Here is a 7,147-nt window from a genome sequence, read left to right as displayed (position 1 = left end):
TCCAGGAGTCTCTTATCTCCAATAAACCACTCAGAAAACCGGTGCTGTGGCTCCAGTGGTAGAGCGCTTGTCTTGAGCTGAAGAGCTGAGGGACAGAGCCCCGGCCCAGAGTTCAAACCCTATGACTGACCAACCAACCAAAAAAATAAATACATACATACATAAATCCGTTGACTCTGAGTTAGGTGACTGCTGTCCATATTGAAAGTGTGGGCTTCTTCTAATCAGTTGAAACCCAGAATCAAAAGAATGACTCACCTCCTGTGGATGGGAGGGGTTTCCTGAGGGATTGTGATTTGCATCTGCAACACGGAATCCTGTCTACAACAAGTGTCTGGCCAGCTGGCCTCCTCACTCCGATTGTGGCCTTAGATGCCTTCACACCCATGCCATCAACCCTTTCCTAGATATATAGATAGATATGTACTTTCCCTCTCTCTCCCTCCCTCCCTTTGTCCCTCTGTCCCTCTCTCTCTCTCTCTCTCTCTCTCTCTCTATCTGTCTGTCTGTCTCTCTCTCTCTCATACACACACACACACACACAAAATCCTCGACAGGCTCTGTTTCTCTGAAGAACACTTCTTACTTTAGGGACAAGAACATGTTCCCTGTATTAAGATGCTCACTTAAAAGTGACACACACATTGATCACAACTCTGATGTAGAGGAAACAATCAAAATGATATATTGATATGCCTAATATTAGACATTTGCATATTATACTAGAGATTCGTGGACATACCATATATTTATATATGGATACATTGTATGCATTATACTATGTATATGTAATATACATGATTATAATATACTGTAAGTATGTAAATACATGTATAATATGCTTATACAAGTATAGATTACATAAAATATATTTTTACTCTGTATTTCTTTTCTTATATATGTATTTTATTGTAAAAATACTGTACAGAGGGGTTACAGTTATACAAGTAAGGTAATGAGTACATTTCCTATAGATTATATAGAATATATAATATTATAATCTCTGGTATATATAATATTGTAATATATGCAGATATAATATACCATGTATATTTACCATATATTCACCATAGATAAGCATACTATATCTATGTATGTACTACATCTATATACATGGACAGCCACCTAAGAAGATGTAGAAATATATATACCTATATTGTAGATGTAGAACTATATACATATACCTGTATATGAACATATGAACAGTAACTTAAGGTATACTGACATACATGGGATGGGAATGGCTGCAAATACATTGTAAAAGTTCCTTCATACAAGATTTCAAATACATAGACTTTGGTAGGTGAAGGATTTAGTTACTATAAGAGTGACAGCATATACTTGCAGCCTGGGAAAGAGGAATGACAACACAGATTATTAATAACGGTTTTGTTAGGAAACTTCAAGATGGATTAGAAGCATAGAATGAGTTACCAAGTAATGATCCTCAAGTGAATCATCTGGATAACTAGCACATGCTCACTCTACCTCAAACACAACTGTAGCAGACAGATCAACTCTACTTAAAGAATCTGCCCACTGCAAAATATTCCGAAGTCTGTCCTCTTGCCTCTTGTCCTTCCTCTCCCTCCCTTGAAGATCTCACTTATGTTCTCCCAAGCATTTCGACCCATTTCTGTTGCGCTCCAGGAGTACTTCCCGTTCGACCAGTTTGTCAGCAGATGGCGCCACACAAACTCTCTGTGACATGAAAAGAAACAAATAGATGACTTGAGGGGCCATGTGAGGTTGGGAGAGCTGGGGGAGAGTGGAGAAGGTGATATTGATCCAGATGCACTGTCCTGGCCAATTGATCTCTTGATTGGAAACTCCCTTGTAAAATCACTTGAGGATAACAAGAAGAAATAATCAGAAGAGAAAGTGAAAAATAAGTTATGCAATGATCTTCCCTCCTCCCCATGCAACTTTAAACAAGAGTAATGGCTAAAGAGGCGAACAATCCCAGTTATTAGGACTCAGTTTATTTTTTTTCCTTCAATTTATTTCTATGATGTTATACTATCCGTGATGATCTAGGGACCAGCACACTTTTTTTTGCCTTAATTGTACCCCAGTCAATAGAACACTATGTTTTGGAGTTAAAAATAGTTAAAATTACGGTCACATTAAAAAATCTATATCCTGCCACACAGAAAAACAAACAAACAGCAGCGCTTCAATAGGCTTTTTATATTTAAAGTAACTATTGGAGGAAGAGCCACAAGGTAACGTGATTTCTTACAAATGAACAGCAGGAATATGTATATTTCAGAGTAATGCTTCAGTGTTAAAGGATCACCTGCCTGAGCTAGCTAATTAGCTCACAGAATCATCTCTCTTTCTGAAAAGCAGCCATTCCTTGAGATGTCGGCGGTATGATTGAATGACATGCAAAATCTCCTGGTATTTTATAGATATGCGATCCGTGGCCTTCAGTAATGAAACTGCTCTTCTATGTTTGTAGAAGAAGAGCATTCAATTTTCATGGAAATGTCAGAAAGATTATATTGTTTTTTTCTATTTATTTTTATTGTTTTGGGCTGGAATTATATTTGAAGGCCTGTCAATGCTGTCCTTTGCAGTTGCTTTGGAAAGCCAGGAAGAAAAAAAAAATTGGTACAATCCAAAGTCACTGATTTAATGTCAATGCCAAAAGATAAGGAGGCTCTTGAATAAGAAGTAATGTGAGATAAATAAATGTCCAATTAAAGCTAAATCATTTCCATGTCTATTTTTCTCCTTAATTTTTTATTATCTGTGTAAATTCTCTAAATATCCAGTAAAATCTTCATAACTGGTTCCCTATATTAAAAATCAATTCCATATATTAAAAATCAGTTTCTTAGTCTATTAGATGTCAATCTTAGAGATTAAGTACTTGACATGTGATCAGCTTTTAATAAAGCCTTAATAATGACATGAATCGATGCACTAATCAACTAATATCAACATCCTAAATGATTCTAGAATGTAGTTTTCAATCATTTTAAGTGTTCTTTCCACAAACTAGTTTCATCTACCTCAAACTGATTTTGTTTCTATCTCATTTTAACTGATACTGCACCAGTTAAGGTAACCACATTGAAAATGACTTAAAATTAACCTATACCGCTGAAAGTCTCTGGAGTTCTGAGGCGTATTCTTCTTAGTAGATAAACATGACAGACAAGGGGGGGGGGGAGCGGAGAGAGGGGAATAACACCGAAAAGAGAAACAAACAACCACAAAGTGGGAGTGAGTCAACACCTATTGAACTTAAACTAAAATGAAAGGAGGCTCATCAATTATTTATCTATTCATACGTGTATTCAACTGTAAATGCTTGTAAACCTGTGAGAAGCTAGATGAGGGGAAGACTGATGAATAAATATCACAGCGGGTGCTAAGGGAATATATAAAAGGTCTTGTTGAGTTCAAGCTGATTTCCTTAAGGGCACCATGCCCTGAAATCATGAACCAAGAATATATTCAAACTGGAGTGTGAGCCAGACATGGGTGGCTCATGCCTGTAATGCTAGCTTCTTAATGAGCTGAGAGTTGAGCGTTGGGGTTCAAAGCCAGCCTGAGCAGGAAAGTGCATGAGACTCTTATCTCTAATTAATCATCAAAAAAAGCTGGAAGTGGAGCTGCAGCTCAAGTGGTAGAGCAGCACCAGCCTTGACTGGAAAAATTCAGAAACAGCATCCAGGCCCTGAGATGCACACACACACACACACACACACACACACACACACACCATAAGAACTGGGACAGAGATTGGTTAATTGCAGCTAGTCTTTTAGTCCTCCTTCTTTCTTTTTTAGGAAGGAACCTTTGACAATCAGTTTTAGGAGTTCTATGAGCAATCTGCTAAAGACTATGATTGTAAGCCAGAGGGTGGCCATGTGACCACATTCTCATTGATGCAATAGGAGTTCAGGTATGGATTCACCTTCTCTGATGCAGCTTTCCTGAACAGATGAAATGTCCTTCAGCTTAGGAACCAGCCATGACAGCAAGGTCAAGCAAGACAGAAGGAACTGCAGAGAATCTAGTGGAAGAAATCTAGTTATAGGATGTTGGGAGAGTATGGCCGGTGAGCACAGGACCCAGTCTTTATTTTATTGTTATTGTAAAGAACATCTTCCATCTTTGGGAGGAACTACATGGACAGATGGACAGACAGATAGATATAGATATAGATTATTTCTCTCTCTATCTATCTTTTTTGTTTGTTTGTTGTTGTTGTTGTTGTTTTGCTTAGCCTCTAAGCCTGTTTGTGGAAGAATCTGAACAGAGGGGCTGAGGACAGAGAGCGGAGGCATATTAACTGGAAGCTTTGCTATCAAGGCTGCTGACCACATGTTTGTCAATTCCTGAATGCTTTTCTGTTCTTTGGGAAAACAAACACACTTCTTTTAAAAATGCTTTTCTCTTAAGCCTCCATCTTTTATTCTCCCTGATGGTCGAACCTTATAATTCGTTTTCATAACAACACTATTTGTGGAATCATTGAATCCTACATTTCATACCTCCTACCTTCTCTCACATATTATTTCGCTCAAATTTCCAGTTTTAGGACCATTTTTCTCTACCCAAGTGCTGGGGAGGACCCAGAGAAAGTTTATATACCATTGCAATATTTTTAAAAAGCAAAATCTTTATTCCCTTGGCTATAGAGGAGCTCCTAAACCACACAACATTCAGGGTTCCATCAAAGTAATATCTTCTCTGCCTTCAATACGAGTCTTTAACATGCTGGAAAATTCATATTCATTAGCTTGACTACGCTGGATTATACCTCATACCTCGTTGTTTTAAAATCTGGAATTATTTTTATTACCCTGCTTGGATTCTAGGTACTTTCCTTTTTCTTTCTCTTTGTGTTCTGTCTCTCTTCTGTCTGTCTCTGTCTCTGTCTGTCTCTGTCTCTCTTCTCTCTCTTTGTCTTTCTTTAAAATAATCATTCCTCTGTCAGCAGTCAACATTACTGAATGTGGAGCTAGTTCTCTCAAACTTAGAGATCTCTGAAAATTGCAACCTCAGTATACTCAAGCATGTGAATTTTTCAAATGAAGTAAGCGAAATGAGCATACATTGTGAAGAACATTACAGAAGCACATGTTTGGTTTCACTGTTAGTGATGGGCACAGATGTTTAATGAGTATTCCATTGCACCTGGTGATTCTCTTTCACTTCCAAGTTGTTTGTTTTCTCCTCTACCACCTCACCCCTACCACTCTCCCACCTCACCCCTTCCTCTCTCTTGTCTCACCTCATGTTAAAGATGGCAAGCACGCACACAGTAACATTCTCATCTCTCTACTATCAAATCTACATAATGACATGCGTCTGGATATAACATCCTTCTTCCTTCTTATTTCAGTGGAAAGGGAGTCATTCTCAAAACACAGATTTATCCTTCTAGATTTTAAGGATGTTGTTTCTGCTCATAGGGAACACCCTCCTGTATCTTCAGTTCTTCCACCTTATTGGATAATTCTCACAAATGTACAAATATTACCTGTTACCTTACTTGTCATGATTTTTGAATCACGGCCTTTACTAGCAATGTCTTTCTCTTTCTCTAAATAGATTTTATTAGGTGCACACCATTTCTGCCAAAGCCCATTAATGTCTCACTTATCTTCAAAGCTTCAATCAAGTTCTCCTGTACTTGTGGAGGTATTTCTTCTTATTTCTACAATCTATAACTTTCTTTTTACAAATAGACTAATACTTTTTGCTACAATAACTTTATAGAAATTATGCCTAATAACGGAAACCTAGCCTATCCCAGTGCTTATGGTAAAGACACATACAGTTAGTCTCCAAGCTCCATGCTGATGGAATAATTTAGAACATTGTTGGTGGGCTGAACACTGGAGTTGTGTGCTCCTGACATCACAAAGTATGGAAGTACCACACAAGCATATTTATGGGGATTGTTTTGGCAGCGCATATACTAAAACTGGAAGGGTACGGAGAAGATTAGCATAGCCCCTGCACAAGGATGACACGCATGAAGTGTTCCATATTTTAAGTGCAGCAGTGGAGTTCATGGGCCACTGGTGAATATCAACTCTACAGCTCATGGGTGGAGTTGGGAGGGAGAGACTGGGAAAGAGGGAGGAAACAGAAGACACTGTATGAAAGGAAATGTTGGGCTGGGAAGGTGGCTCAGTGGTAGAATGCTTGCCTTGCATGCATGAGGCCCTGGGTTCGATTCCTCAGCACCACATAAGCAGAAAAAGCTTGAAGTGGCACTCCAGCTCAAGTGGTAGAGTGCTAGCCTTGAGCTGAAGAGCTGAAGGACAGTGCTCAGGCCCAGAGTTCAGGCCCCACAACTGACAAAAAAGAAAGGAAATGTTCTCATTACCCAACTCATGTCATTGCAATCCCTTTGTATATCACTTTTATAATAACAATAAAGTAAATTAACAAACCTATTCATGGTATTGGGAGCCTCGTTTTCTCTTAAGGAAAAGTGGAAAAGTACCTCCATGGGTTCTAAACAAGGTTTATCTCAAGAACAGGCATTTATATTAGCAACTATTCCTGCCAGCACTGTGCATGGGTATTGAATCCGAGGAGGACATAGCTTTGCCAATAAATTTGTGTTGTTGTTTTCTCTGTTTGTGATATGCAGTGTTTTCAAAAATGGTGGAAATGAGGGCTGAGGATTTCATTTCTTTAAAATGAAGCTTTATAAATCACTGACTGGCTGTTTCCTTTACACTTAAAACGCAACCCAGCCCTGTCACCATGGAATCTAGACTGACCTCTTGATAGAGCTTGCTTACCTTGCCAACTTATCTTTGTCCTATCTAGCACTTTCCCAGCTCACCATGTGCCAGGGGCATATTTCTATTTTTTCTTTGAGGAAATAGAGTGAGGGTTGAGGGGGATAGAAACTGAAGCATCCTAAGGGAAATATTTCTGTCCATTTCTTTTTCCAACACATACAATAGTGTCTTAGATAGAGATAGATAGAGATAGATAGATACATAGATACATAGATAGAGATATGGCCAATATATATATTGAAATAAAAGAAGTAAGGGAATTTTCCATGCCAATAGAATAAGTTGAGAATATTCTAGGCTATGTGAAAGGAATAGTAAATAATAATAGAAAGAACATATTACCTGTTAAGGTATCTAGTAGT

The sequence above is a fragment of the Dipodomys ordii genome, unplaced genomic scaffold, assembly GCF_000151885.1.
Source record: "Dipodomys ordii isolate 6190 unplaced genomic scaffold, Dord_2.0 Scaffold9, whole genome shotgun sequence".
NCBI classification, from domain to species: domain Eukaryota; kingdom Metazoa; phylum Chordata; class Mammalia; order Rodentia; family Heteromyidae; genus Dipodomys; species Dipodomys ordii.
The sequence above is the reverse complement of the archived record's forward strand: the minus strand, read 5'-3'. Positions refer to the sequence as shown.